General features: G+C 35.4%; 1 long non-coding RNA gene across 1 annotated transcript; it reads right to left on the reverse strand.

Annotated features, from left to right (window-relative positions):
• Nucleotides 1-3,496: 3,496 nt before the first annotated feature.
• LOC149140431 (uncharacterized) lies at nucleotides 3,497-6,426 on the reverse strand. Its single transcript, XR_016264816.1, has 2 exons — nucleotides 6,218-6,426; nucleotides 3,497-6,100 (listed from the first exon to the last, which is right to left on the reverse strand). It is a non-coding gene; the product is annotated as an uncharacterized LOC149140431 (long non-coding RNA).
• Between the last annotated feature and the right edge of the window lie 9,711 nt (nucleotides 6,427-16,137).

Here is a 16,137-nt window from a genome sequence, read left to right on the forward strand (position 1 = left end):
TTTATTGATTTACAACCTTTCAAAATTGAATAGCCTTGCTTTAAGATTGGGAAGGTATGTTATTTTATAAGTAATTTTTAAGTATTATTTTTGGGGTTTTGGGTAGATTTTTGTTTAGAATTTTGTGAAAAATTTTGTATTCTAATTTAGATTTATGTTATTTAAATTAGTTTTTATGGTTTTTTTATTGTGTATATAGATTTAGTATTTTTAAAATTTTTTACAACATTTCAATTGTGAAAAATTTACTTATTAAATTTGTGATTTCAATAAATTTATATCAAACTTTAAATAAATTAAATAAAAAAACCACACTTAAAAATAAAATTAAAAAAATTAAATAACTCACATATAAAATTTCAAATTAACACTCACACCCCTAAACTCGTGAAGGTAACAGGCTTAAAAAAAAATTTATGAGCATCATTTTCTATAAACATATCTTTAAATTATTATGTGTAACTGTGTTAAAGATCTTGAAAATTACAATATTTTCTCAAAAGTTTTAAGTTTAACAGGTTTCAAATATGTCACGCGGGCAAAAGGCTGAGTTCTCAGTTTACGAGGTTTCGCCTATGCTATTTTGTGAAAGAGCGTTATGATAAATGTATGATCACATTTAGGATTTGTAGGGATTTTATTAAGGTCGAGAAATTGTTTTTTAAAAGTAGTTGGAATTTGGGTAAAAAAATTTCAAAAAATCTTGTAGAGGTAGTGTTTGAATCGTGTTTTTGATGGTGGAAATGAATTCAGCACCATCAAAAAAGTCTAGGACACTTAAAATTTTGAAATTTAATCACTGTAACTTAGATTTACAAAAATCCTTGCCAGATTTTCTCTAAATATGACTAGAATTTCCATAACTTTTTGAGCAATTCCTCTAATTAATTAAACTACAGCTCACAGTTATATTTATGTCCTGGGTGGTTGGTACGGTGCAATATTGCCCTCCCCATCCACCCTCCCCACGCACGTTCGAAACACGCATACATGCCGGGTTGTTGTATGCAACGTTTGTAAGGAATTGTACGGATATTTTACCATGTTGTATATAAAATGTAAAAATTGCATTTTGGGTTAATATAAAGCTTCTATAGGACTTACCCCTCATTTAAAAAAAATATTATATATAAAATAATAATTATTAAATGTTTATGAAGTATAAATTAATATTTGAGTGGAATTTAGTTTTTATTAGATATAAGTTAGCATTTAATAAATAAAAGTTAAAACTAAAAATCATTTTAAAAGAAAAACTATTGGTTAAAAAAATCATGTCTTAAACTATTATGCTCTATGACAATATTATACATCATATATTAGTACATAATATTTTTTAATTTTTACTTATTTTAAAAATATATATATCATATCTATCCATATTTAAAATAAAATAATAAATAAATTATATCAAAAAAATATTATTGATTTTAAAAAATAAATTATAATTATTTACTTTTAAAATAAATAAATACAATAAAATGAAATAATAAATAAATCACATTTATGAATATTTAATATAAATAAATTAAATATTAAAATATTATTTTAATAAGAAAAATAGCTATTTTGAAAAACAAGGTTTGTTCAAATTTTTAATATATATGAATGAGATTGTGATGAACATATTAAATTAAAAATAATAAAATATATTATTATTGATTTATTTTTATTATATTAATTTTTAATCATAATATATATATTTATATTCACATCTCTATATATTTATACTATATTGTTGAGTGAGGCATGACGCAGATCACTATTGAGGATGCACTCAAGAAAGGGCAAAGAAAGCTTTGAAATGGGGCTCAATAACGAAGAAGTGATAGTTGAACAAGGTTCGAGAGCTTAACCAAGGGTGATACAAAGGAGTATTGAGAATAATGAGCTTCGAACAGGGTCCCTCCACTAATACTTGAACCCATCCTCCACCATCTAATTGAATAATCAATCTGACCATCTACTATTTGTTAAATCCAGGTAACTCAGAGGTATCCATTTTTAAGATGATTGTATTACATCCTAAATGATACTTTAAGGAAGAGGGTGTCTTCTTTCTTTTTTTTTTTGGGTTAGATGTAGATTTGCTAGTGTAGATCATAGAGGATTAACAATTGGTTGTTAGTGTGATCAATGGTATGGATGATTGCATGTTAGTGTAGACTCAAGCAATGACATTATTGTACTATTGCATTGTTATCACTCACCTTCTTTTTATGCCCTTTTTAAAGTCCATGCATTCCATGGATTTAGTTTTCCCTTCATAGTTACCTAATTCTTCTTAATATTGGAAAAACCAGTCTCTAAATCATAACATAGGTGGTGAAATGAGGTGAAATATTATTCCCAAAAAGGAATCTTATTAGTGTTTTTATATATTCTATTAATTGCATGTATTTAGAAATGTCAATCCGGAATTTGTAATCTTAGAGTTAAACACTATTACGGTTCAGATCTAAGATCACTACTTTATACTCACTTAGTACATAATTAAGTAAGAAATGCTTATTCCAATAATTAAGTAAAAAATGCTTATTCCAACCTCTGTTCCCAATTTGAAATCAATCCATTATTCTAATGAAATCTACTCAATCAAAGAAATTTAGTATGTTTTTCTAATATCACACATAACTCAAATCACAACCATACAGCTTAACTAATGCTTAAGAGCTTTACCGGCAACAAAACCAACAATTACCATAACCTATTTTCAGAATTTAACTCAAATAACTCGTTTCACTCAATACCTTCACACAGACTCTAACCCCAGGTCAAACGAGAAATCGAAAATCAATCCTATCAATGCTTATTAAACCCAAAAATCATTCACACAAAAGTAATTGAAAAATAAAATAAATGTCTTGCAGTTACTACAAAATCTTATGCAAACTTCAAGTATATCAACATCAGCATTTCCTTCCAGGTGCATACGACTATTTCCCAATTTCGTTGGGAACTCCTACAACTCAACATCAGTTACAAAGACCTCTTATTGAGACTTCTGGCCCATAGGCAACAAAGTAATTTCGTTTCAGATTATAGATTTAAGATTGTATAAGGCTCAACCTTCAGAAACCCGATTCAAGTTAACACATGCTCATTCAAACTTGACAATGTTTGATATCAAAGAAAAACCTACAGATTCAAGTAATTCTTATGAAAACGATCTCACGGACTTGAGCAATTCGAAAGGTAAATCTATTCTTTTAATAATCAACCATCACTTGAGAATTTGGAAAATGAAACATTTAGATCTACAAAAGACTTTAAATGCTATTCAATCACACTCTTAAGTACTGAATATATTAAAATCACAACAGAACAAATATTCCAATTGCAACTACTCCATATCAATCCACACACACCCACCTCTTATCTAACTAAAATCAATTACAAGACTTGGTCCAGGTCAATGGTAGGCCCTTGCCATGACCCGAGACAAGCTAAATTACCTCAATAAACCTTACAAATTATAAACACATGAACTCACAAATATAAAAGCCGATATCATTGATATATTAAAAGTCTTCAATAAAACATAGGTACAACGGTTCCAAACTGGAATTAAAACAAAGTCATATAATGTTTACAGTCACAATTTCTTACTTCAGCTCACTAAACTCTACTAGTGGTACTTAGCCTTCTTAAACATTTTACGGCCTGAAGATAGTTACAACTAAAAATAAAAATGGTACAAGTGTGATATGTGCTTAATTAGGGTAAGCCAGATTCCACAGATCACTTGTTTATTCTATCATATTCGCAACGATCCGACTGTAGCACTATATTTAGGCGGAAGAGGTTATCATTATGACCACGAACAGGGGAAGTTGCCTCGAGAAGTCCATCAGTTCCACTTGTGCAAATTCCGGAATGAGGTACCGAATAGAGTACAAAATTAGGTACCGAATTGAGTACAAAATTGGGTACTAAATTGCTACCTAGTGCACTCCAAGCTGGATGTTAAGTCATGAGTGACCTGTCAAATGAATTCAAATCTCCATCCTCATATTTAGGAACCCTAGAAAAATGTCAGTCAATTTGAGTCAAAGATTATAAATTTGTTAATCATTTATCTGAACTTAACCAAAGAGATGTAAACACAAACCCAAGTGTGACTCTTACCTCCATATATGAACTAGAACACTTAAATCAATAGAAGATGGTTTCGAGGTTTCAAAAGGGAAAAATAGAGTAAGCTATAATGGAAAATAACATGATAATGTGTCAAAAAGAGTGACAAATGTAGGGCCCAACATCCCCCCATGCCAGGGGAAATGCATGTCCTCATGGTCAGTCATCAAAATTGTGCCGCCCTTGTTTTCAGATTCCTGTCGTGTTGACTAAGACCTCTAAACCATGATTTTTTTGCATTGATTGTCGTCGAAATATTTGGGCTCGTCCATGAACACTGAATCTTTTAATAGGTTTTAATTGCCTCACCTTCCAACTAAGAAGTCATTTATTCTTCAAAATAAGTTTTTCATTCTTTTATACCAAAGCCAAATTTTGAGTCTTATATATCTCATTTTCCTTCCTAACATGGCGAAATAGGGTTTTGTACTTATGATACCTATCATTGAGTTTCATGTTTTTCTTTTGCAATGTATCTACTTGCAATTGTAAGTCCTCTTCATCATGAACATAGACATGCTTAGGAGGTGCAGTATGCTTCTGTGAACTCCTCCCCTTATGGGTTGGCTTCTTATGAGCTTAGCTAACCATTGTTTTAGGCGCTTGTTTTCCTGTTGCTGGCTCTAGTTCAGACAATTTGTTCTGTCGAAAATTACTTTGAAGATCTTGAAAATTATCTACTGACCCTTCCTCTTCATGCAAAGTGTTTTCCAACTTATCTGTTTCCTCAGGTGCCCGAGAGGGACATTTTACTTCTAGCTTCGGTGAAGACAAAATGGTTACCGGCTCAAGGGTTTGAGTACCCTGAGGTGGAAATTGTTGACGAGTCATACTTCTGGTGTGTTGTTGAACCTGCTGTGTGATCAAAATGTCTGATATTTTTGGGGTTTCTTTAGATTGTGGTTGTGGGGTTTATACCTTCGCCACTTCATCCTTCTCACATAATAACTTCTTTTTTCCTTTCCTATAAACGGTGGTGGCTTTGTCATGAAGCTGCTCTTCTACTACCGAGGCGATGATATTTACAACCTCCACCCGAGTTTTGTTTTGTCTACTCTGCTAGGGTTTCTCAGATGCAACATCCTTTACCACAGGTTATTTCTCTTGTTCATACACTTCTTTTCATTTCTTCCCCTTTAAAGTTAGGGGTCCTTTCTTCACAGAGGAGCTAGGGTTTGTAGATTTTAATTTACTGAGGGGGTTTACCGAGCTTCCCTCAACTTCTAATTGTCCAGGGATTCTGTCAGAGACCTTGTCTTACTTGGACAAACAATTGGGGAAGACTTCGGTCTCTTTTTCCGACTTGTTAGATTGAGGACTGATAATCCGTTGCCTGCCCTTTATTTCATTTTCCTCCTCAGGAAAATTCTTAGCTAAGAAATCTTCCCATGTCTCCTTTCATCGACCCAACTCTTAAACAACAAGCATTTTTATAAGACTATGATGACATAGACTGGTTTCAGCCTTTTTAGAAGCTGACAGAAGACCTTTAGCAACTTTATATAAAATTTGGTGAAGGAAAAACGAAAAATTAATCTCAAGACCATCTGCGACATGTGGGATAATTGTAACATGATATAGGAACACGATCGCATACCTTCCTTCACAAGTCACGAACCTTTGTAGCGTGGTGAACAATAACCACCATTCTTCTTCAATACAACTCCTCAAAACCCCTTTTGACCAGTTGATGGATTTGTACACAAGCTTGAATTTTTTTTCACATTCATCCTACTCAAGCGGCCCGCCCTTGAAATACCTTTGTTCAGTCAAAGGTAACCTGGTTTCCCTACTTATCAATTTCTTTGTGACCTTGATCTTTAAATTTCCAGCCTCTGTTACTTTCCCATCAAATCTCTGTGTGAACGCCATAGTAGCTTTATCATTATACCCCCCAAACTTTTTGAGAAAACCTATCCACCCCTTCTCCTCAAATCGGCTTCTGCAAGTTGCATATTCTGGGCTGGCACAAAATTGAGCGAAGATAGGTTCATGTTTTTCAACCCCCATACCGATGGTAAAACAATTTCAAAGCCAAAGGGAAAATTAGGGAATCACAAGTTAATCACAGGGTACTTACAAAGCTTGCAATGTTGTCGAGATAAGCAATTCCTCATTCCTCAGAATTTCAAATAGGCTATAGGGATAATTTGAAAGAGCGGTCATGTTTCTAGATTATGCTACGAACTAGGCGATTGCAATGATGGTGCAAATACCGAAACATATATATCATAATGGGAGGAAATGAGTAAAATGAATTATCGGATAGGACAGTCTAACACCAATGAATTTAATGTCATATGGAAAGGACATGCGTATAATTCAAATAAATGGAAGCAGATCAACCATTAGATTCTATTATTCACATTCTTTGCGCTAATACAAGTAAATGAAAACTTATTCATACTTTGATTGACTAGATAATGATGGTTAGAAGTTCAAAATAATGAGGGATAGGACACCTCGATCATGAACATAATGTTTTATCATTGTTGAGTCTGATGTAGATATAATGCTTGCCTTGATCAAGAAACAAGCTAAATCTTATTACTTTAACACCACCACCAAATTTAATGTTGTTGAACTGAAGATGGTACACACTGATGGCAGCGCCTAACCAGCCATATATTGCGTATTCAATGCACCTGGAGATGCATGCGACATAGCTCGTTAACACGCAAATTGCCTTTTTTATTTAGTGACGAGTTTTCAAATTCGTGTTAACGGATTATCTCGCGTGCATCTCCGAGTGCATTTAATACGCGATATATGGTTGGTTAGGCGCTGCCCACACTGATACATTGTTTGACTTGATATTCATATTCTCAAAAGTAAAGCTTTATTCAGTACTTAAACTTGTATTCTATGATAAGTGCCGTATTAAGTACAAAATATATGAAATTTCCCAACAACAAATAGAGAACGTTAAACCACTGTGACTGTGGTAAAATAGCAAGTAGAAATCTTTCCATGTTAGCTTGGAACTGGTGTAGAAAACTAACTATTAGGAGGAAATTGCAACTGAAATTTAACTATTATTGCTTTAAATTGATATTGGTGCCATGATTCCATGGATTTTGACCAAGCCTGGAATGGTTTCTGCCTGGTGTCATTTCAATTTTTGAGAGTATGAAATGCACAAAAGAAGACTCTAGGGGGATTATTTCCCGCAGTTATTCCACTCAACCTGAAAAATAATAAATCTGTACTAAGAAGCCTATCTACTGCCATCTCATAAATTTTAACGAGCCTGAGTTAGCTAATGCTCAAAGTGTTCAATTGTAGAGAGTGTAAAGGACTCAAAGTGGACTCTGGGGGGGTTTCTTTTTCGCAAATATTATGCCAGGTCTGGAAAAGAATAAATTTGTACTTGGCAGATCCCTAACTACCACTGTCCTATTAATATTAATGATCCTGGGTCAATTAGTGCTCGGAACATTCAATTTTAGAGAGTCTAAAAATGTTCAAAGTAGACTCCAGGGGGTCCTTTTCGATAAATAATCCATCAAGCCTGGATAAAGGAATAAACCTACACTTGATAGATTTCCTCTTTATTCTATGTGAGCTGTGGAGGAAGACAGAAATCAACCCATTTTTATTTCCTGGGTTCTGCTGCACATTTTGAAAAAATTCTTGTTTGGAAAGGGGTAGTGGTAGACTTTCAACCTATGTCCATTCACCATAAATGAGGTCCGGTCATCATCACCGGTCCTAATTGTAATTGAGCTATTGTCAAAAAATTCCTCCACTTCATAGGGTCCCAACCATTTAGTTGAAAACTTTCCCTTGAAATTTTTAAACTTACTATCATACAATAATACCAAGTCTCCAGGTTGAATACCTTTCTTCTTAATATACTTATCATGCCATCGGGCCCTTTGATCTTGCACCAACATAGTCTTTTCGAAGGTATCCTATCTATTTTCATCGATTTCATTCAACTGGAGCACCCTTTGTTTCTGAGCTTCATCTAAATCCATCCTAAGTTGAGCAACAATTCAAAATGTTTTTACCTGAAATTCAATGGGCAACAATACCTGCTTCCCATATACCAACTCATAGGGAGCGTATCCAGTTACATTTCTCCATGTTATTTGATAAGCCCAAAGTGCTTTAGGTAACTTGTCAACCCAATCTCTATAACGCAGCTAAATTGTTTTAGTAAGAATAGACTCCAATAATTTATTAGTATATTCCACCTGTCCATTTTCCCGAGGATGGTATGGTGTAAATTTCCAGTGCTTAATCTGGTATTGTTTAATAATGGCTTTTACTAGATAGGAGGTAAATTGTGTCCCCTGATCAGTGACAATCTCTCCAGGTACTCCAAACCGAGTGAATATATCTTCAAAAAGGAAATCTACAACACACTTTTTAGTGGCAGAATATAAATCTTTATCTTCCACCCACGTTGTCACATAATTAGTACAGACTAAGATATACCTCTTCTTCCTGGACATAGGAGAAATAGGCCCCACAAAATCTAATGCCCACTTTTCAAAGGGTTCGATTGATACCTGAGTTTGAAGAGTCATCTCGTCACTTGGAATAGGTCTCTGCGTTCTTTGGAAAGCATCACAACTAGAAACAAACTTCTTGGCATATTTAAAAAGGGTGGGCGAATAATAGCTTGCATGTAGCACCTTATATGTTGTCCTTTTGTCTACAAAATTCCCACCACAAGGCTCACTGTGACAAGATTTTAAGACATCATACATTTAGTCCTCTTGCACACACCTCCTCATGATTATGTTTGGTCCAGTGTGATATAGGTCTCCTTCTATCCATGAGTAATTGGCACTCAGTTGCACTATCTTATGTTTTTCCTTGACATATATATTTTGTGGCAATTTTCTTGTCACCAAGTAATTATCCACATTAGCAAACCAAGGAGTATAAGTGGAAATGGTGAATAGATTCTCATCTAGGAAATCATCTAGAACTGGAGTAGTGTCCCATGAAATGTTCATTCTGGACAAAAAGTCTGCAATTGAATTGTCTCATCCAGGCCTGTCAATCACAGTAATATTAAATTCCTGAAGCAGAAATAACCATCTAGTGATTCTACCATTTGTAATAGGCTTGTTCATAATAAATCTAATGGTTGAATGATCAATATGGAAAAAAGTTTCGTAACCAGTAATATAATGCCTAAATTTGTTGATAACATGAACCACTGCTAATAATTCCTTTTCAGTGACAATGTAATTTAGTTATGCATGTGAGAGATTTTTGCTAACAAAATAAATAACATAAGGTATGTGATTCTACCTTTGTCCTAACACAACTCCAAGGACTGCATCTGATGCATCGGTGCAAATGTGAAAAGGGAGGGACCAATTAGGCCCTCTCAACACTGGAGCAATTGAAAATCTGTCTTTTAGTACCTGAAAAGCATTTTGACAATCAATATCCCATGAAAAATCAACATCTTTAGCCAACAATTTAAACATAGGTGCAACAAGCTTGGTAAAATTTTCAATAAATCTCCTATAATACCCTACATGCCCCAAGAAACTCCTTACCTCTTTCTACGATGTTGGGGCTGGAATTTATGAAATTACCTAAATTTTTCTAGGGTCAACCTTTATCCATGTTTGTGAAACATGATGACCCAGGACAATTCCCTCGGTTTGCATCATCTTACATTTTTCATTACTGAGGGTTATATGATTTTCTTGACAATGGATCAAAACCTTCTCCAAATTTTCCAGGGCCTACTGAAAATCATTTCCATACACTGTGAAGTCATCCATATAGAATTCCACACAGTCATGAATAAGGTCAACAAAAATAGCTAGAACAACCCTCTCGAAGGTGGCTAGAGCATTACACAAGCCAAATGGGAGAACTCTGTAAGCATAGGTACCCCAAGGGCAGGTAAAAGTATTCTTTTCTTGGTCTTATGGGGCTATTTGGATTTGATTGTAACCACTATACCCATCCAAGAAAGAGAAATACTTTTTCCCTAATAAAGTATCAAGCACTTGGTAAATAAAAGGCAGAGGAAAATAATCTCTCAAAGTGGCATTGTTTAGCTCCTTATAGTCAACACAAATTCTCCATTTCCCATTTTTCTTGGGAACCACCACTAAAGGAGGTATTCACTTACTATCACAGATGGGATATATAAAAATTGCAGTCCAAATTTTTTGAAGTTCATCTTTGACAATTTCTTTTAGGGCTGGATTCATTCGTCTTTGTCGCAATCTTACATGTATGATTTCTTCATTGGTATAAATGTGATGTATGTAGGTGTCAAGATGAATCCCTTTCATATCTAGATAGTCCCAAGAAAATGCCCCAGACTTCTTTTGGATCATTTCTACTAGTAGTTGGTCATGTTCTGTACTTAAATCTATACCTATATACAATGTCTTTCCATAACTGATTTCAATAGGTTGGACAATTGCTACTCCGTTTTCTTCTATGGATACAATAGTAAATGATGGAAACATAGTAGGATAACATGTTTCCTAAAATTCACTGTTGAAAACATGATTGTAACGACCAAAAGAAACAAGATATTCGATACATCTTATATCATATTAAAATTGTTGCAATACATGTTCCTCTTGATTGTTCTTGAAATCCTCTTGATTGTTCTAAAGTTAACAGGGGCAACATGCCTTCTTCCTCTCCATAAGGGTTCTCCAACCAAAGAGGGACTTCACCAACTAATTGAGCAGGTTGAAAAATGGTCAACATTTGAAATTGAGACCCATTAAAAATAGTCATTTCCTCAGTAATGCACCCAATGACATCATCAACAGTAGCTAGCTAGGGATGACCTAGGACTATTGGGTGTCCTAGTTTAGTAGTTTTTGGATAAATTACTATGAAATCAATCACATATTCCCAAGAGGCTATTATTACCACCATATCTTCTAGGACTCCAATAGGTTTGACAACATAATTGTTTGCTAGTTCCAAGACAATAGGTGTGGGTCATCTCATTTAGTTGCAGCAATGTCATAGTATCAACAATAATTGCATTGATGGATTCTCCTAAATCTACCAAGGTGTTATGTAGAAAAGTCTCGTTGATCCCTATAGTTACTACTGGGTTCCTTGGATCATCATAATTCAGTGGAAGTCCGAATATCATTTCTGATATTTGGCTGATTACTTTGATGGTTTCATTTTGTTTTTCTTCCTTCCTAGTTTCTTGATGCAAAGATCCCTAATAATATTAGTATAGATAGGTATATCATTAATGGATTGTAATAAAGGGATATTTATAGAAACATTCCTTAGCTTGGATTCTAAATAATATTCTATGGGTACCTAAGTTTTCTTTATAAGTAACCATTCAGGAAAAGGAGGCTCCTTAGGTCCCAAAGGCTCCTGTGGTTCCTTTTCTACATCGTTCTTTTCATTTTCCATTTGTTCAATTGATTTGTCTCCAGATTCTACATGGGGATCCTCCTCTTGTATAACCACTATAGATTTATTTTTGTTAATCGTTTTCCCTGACCTAAGTTGTATTTCGTTTATGGGAAGGAAGTGATAACATAGGTGGGAAAAGGTTGCAGTTCTATGTTTTGAACAAGATGAGTAGGTCTATTATTAGGATTAGATATAGGTTATGCAGGAAGTTCCATTGGTCTAGGAGGATTTGGGTTAAATGATTGTTGCATCTGCTGTGAATATGGGTTGGTATTTTTAGGTAGTGGAAATGGTTGTGGCTGTTGTAATGGAGGTGGTAATGGTAATGAAAATTTTTGGTGATAATGTGGGATATACCCTTGCTAGAACTGAGGCACACTAGGTGTGTATGGCAAATAAGGTGGATATTGTGGTTGGTAATGGGGGCATGGCGGTACCAAAACTTTGGATTCAAAGACATTCCCATAAGGGTTTCCCCTCCATCCTTGGTTCCACAGTGAATTCTTAGGTGGTTGGGATGACCAAGGAGAATAAGATGTATGAGGGTTCCATTATTGATATTGGGAAAAAGACTGCATATTAAGGTCTTGATAGGAATTATTGTTTAGTGTCCTCCACGGTGGTCTCCTAGAAGTCTGAGGAAGCTCACTGGTTTAAGTCCCTCCCTTGTAAATACCTTGTAATCTTGGTAGGGAAGGAGATTGCTCAAGGGGGTGTTCATGTGTGCAAATTCCACAGACCTCTATCACATTTATAAGACATTCTCTTTCAACATGCTTCCTTCTGCATTTAGGATAGAATATAGCTAAAGTAGCCTTCTCTTCTTCCTGTTTTTCCTTAATTTGAAGAGTATATATTTGATCACTAATAGTGTTCATGATATATGTTTTGAAGTTCTTCGAAATGTTCCCCAGTTCAATCCAAGTAACACCACCTTGTACCAGTTTAGAGTTTCTAGACACATATTCCCTTGGGGTGTCACGAATTACTTTTCCTACCTTAGCTTGGATTATGAAATAAATTCCTACATAGCTTATTTATCTCAACAAAAGGTTTCTTATAGATATCCCCAGAACTTAAGAGATTTAAAGTTTCAATGCATTCCTCCCTTATCCCTTTTAAGAAAACAATCCTAAAGGTTCTTTCATCCAAATTACCTATTCAGGATTTATGGTAATTATAGATAAATCTTTCGAGATATTCTTCCAAAGTCTCATCTTCCATTTGTTGCATTCCAAAGATGTCATTAATGTCTCTACTTTTGCAATAATATTGGTATTTCTTAAGAAAGACGGATTTCATATCATCCCATGAATAGATAGTATGTTCTCCCAGGCTCATAAACCACCTAAGGGTTTGTGGTGTAGGAGTATCCTCTCTTCGAACAGAGACAATCCCTCTAGCCCATGAGTGGGTCTAGATACAAACAAGACAATCTAATTCAAATTTCCTTAGATTAGAATCAAATGAGAGGGCCTACCACTTATAGCGCTAATCCACTTGATGTTGATCTTGCTCCAACTTCCTTTCGTTCTTTTTTTTCAAATAACTGAAACAAACATGCAAGAAACAACAACAAACGTGATAGCATAAAATCAAATTCAATCTACTTAAAAGGTCAAGGAGTTCTAAGCTATCAAATCTAATATTACACCCGATATAGGAAATAAACCATTAGTTGTATTAAAATAAACTTCAAAGAGAAATACAACTGAAGCCTTGACATTGGAGATCTCCTTTGTGGTGTCCAAGTCTTGCTACATGCCTTTTCAACACTCTTTTCCTTCCCTAGCTCAACATGAAATGGCTTCCAAGTTCTAACTCTCTCTCCTCATGCTTTAGCTACCAAAGACTAGTCTTTTTTCATCTAAGACTAATATTCTTCTACCAAAAGCTAAAGATTTCAAAATTTTGTAGCTTCACTATGTGTTACATTGTGTGTATTGTATATGTAACCAAAAAGGGTAAGAGGAAGTGGTTTATATAGGGAGAGGAGGATAAGAATGAGATCCACTCAAGGGGGAAGAAGGTCTTATCTCCTTGGGAAGGTCCACTTTTAAGGGGGAAAGAACCTTATATGGATTTCTCGGCCCTTATCGAACCAAACGAACATCCAACACATCGCCACTAGAAGTTTCTAGACGTGAAACTCTGTTTCCTTTTATAAAAAATTTCCATAAGTAGATCGAAACGAGTATTGAGCTAATAGTAGCACCGATCGGCGTGGGTCACAGTGTTAAAATCTGAAAATCGACGCGAGTGAGACACTAAGAAAGAATGTTGATCTTAAAAACTGGGTTTTAAGAAGGATTCTCTGGAAATGTTCTAAAGGGAGTGGGGACTACTTTCTTCAAACTTCAATGGATTCAAGAGCATAGGTTTCATGTTGAAAGTATAACACAGTAGTCACTACTAGGGTTCTCCGGGATTAGGAACATGGAGTGTCAGGAGAGTGACAAATTACTATGTAACAGATGCCCCCTAAAGCATGAAGTCAGAGCTGAGAGCGGTGGCTGAAATGCTTTAAGATGAAATGAGGACTTGGAATACCAACATCGGAAGACCTGCAACTCAAACATACATGTACATATCTAAAATTGATATTCGTGCCTAATAAACATGAGAGGCATATAACAATACATAAATCCATGGTATATCTGAAACTATCCATCAAGAAAAGGATCATGTGCATGGATCCTCGGCATGGACACAACCATCCGACTGAAGGGATCATATGAAATAGATCCACAGCATGGGTGCATCCATCCACATAGAGAGGATCAAAATGAAAAGACCCACGGTATGGTCGCAACCATTCGACTGAGTAAGATCAAAATGATACCCACGGCATGGTCGCAACCATCCGTCTAAAGAATCATGTATATAATCATGAATGACTCATTACTCCTCACAACATGGACTTTTGTGATCTAAGCCCAGGGTCTTGCGCTCCAACACGACCCGATCAAATTACAAATTCTAACATGTGAATAGATGTGTTGAAATCGAACATGCTAGAAAATCACTTGATTACCGGCTAATGATGTGAACTGTTAACAAGCGCGAGAGAAACCATCCATAATGTTAATCACTCTCAAGGTACTATCAGTACAATTCACGAAGTGTGAATAAGGAACTGAAGTCGAACACCTGTGAAATCACTCGATCGAGGGCCAATGACGAGACCCTGTTGTCGAGTGCGAAGAACTTGCCATTGAGGCATGCAAGCTCAAAGGTACTGGAAAGGAGTTTCTAGATCAACTTCCTGGATAATGAGTTGAATTCAACAGGAAGTGATATGTCGAAGGAAGGTCATAATGAATGCTTCATCATCGACATGAAATGGGAAACTCAATCAATGAGAGTAAGCCAAGAGGGTGACATATGAGACAATGTATAGGTAGGAAGACTTCTCTTGAACATGTGGATGACACGACTCTATATTTTGGCAGCATTTGACATCATAGGATCAGAGGTCATGGTGACGTGGCAAAGATCATATGAGAGGTTTAAAATGGATAACCCAAAACCCAGGGAGGCAAGTGACAGAGTGAGGATGTCCCAAAACCCGACACAAACAACAGATGAGTGTCAATGTTCAAGAGCGACATGCTGCCTCAAGTGAGGAATACAACTAATGAAATACTTCCAATTTCCCCCCACCATTTCTGGTGAGTACCCCAATTATTTTTACACAAGCTTGACGGGGATAGCATATGCTTGTAATATAAGTCCATCCTAGTAAGTTTTACAAGCCCTAGGAAGGAGTAGCTCGGTCTCGTCATAATGACAAGTCCTATGTTGTTTAATCTTTTAACGAGTCCGACAAAGGTGAAACTCGACATCTTTTTCATGTTTAGAGAGTTTGAAAAAGAAGTGGAAAAGAAAACTCCAAAAGGTCCCTTTTTGTAAAGTTGTCTCTCGAGCCTGAAAAGGTAGAAAACAATACTCGAGAGAACCTCCTAGCCATGTTCGACTAAGGTGTACCTTTTTCGTAAATATTTTATCCTAGCCCGAAAAAGGGGTAAACGTATACTGGGTAAACGACGTTTCACAGCCTTTAATGAGTTCAAAATGAAAAGATCTCGTCAATATTTTCATATTTTGAGAGTCAAAAAAGAGCTCAAAGATGAATCCATACTTTTATTTACTTTAACGAGTCTAAAAGGGAAAAAATACTCAGCAATCTTTTCAATTTTTTACGAGTTAAAAAAGAGCTTAAAGGTGACTCGTCTTGGAGGAACGAGTGGTATAAAGGGTAGCAATAGGTTCCAGTTAAGGGGGAACTGCTCAAAACACTGAAAGGTCAAGAGGCTAGCTAGCAAAACCACTCATTGTTGTGGTTCCTCAGGAAAGGAAAAACAACTAAATGAAATCATATGATCAACCAAAGAGATGGTGGAGATGGAATGAAACAACCAAGGCTCATCTAGCAGAAATTAGCTGATAAAAATGGAAATCACGAAATGTAAATTGGGCATGGGTTCATTTTTACACAAGCTTGAACCATGGGGAACTCTTCTTGAATTTGGTTTCATGTTTACACAAGCTTGAAATGAAAAACTATGCTTGAGTTTGGTTTCATTTTTACACAAGCTTGAAACAAAAAAG

The sequence above is a fragment of the Pinus tabuliformis genome, chromosome X (genome assembly GCF_031772625.1).
Source record: "Pinus tabuliformis cultivar Carrire ecotype Pingquan chromosome X, CPIR1, whole genome shotgun sequence".
In the NCBI taxonomy this organism is placed as follows: domain Eukaryota; kingdom Viridiplantae; phylum Streptophyta; class Pinopsida; order Pinales; family Pinaceae; genus Pinus; species Pinus tabuliformis.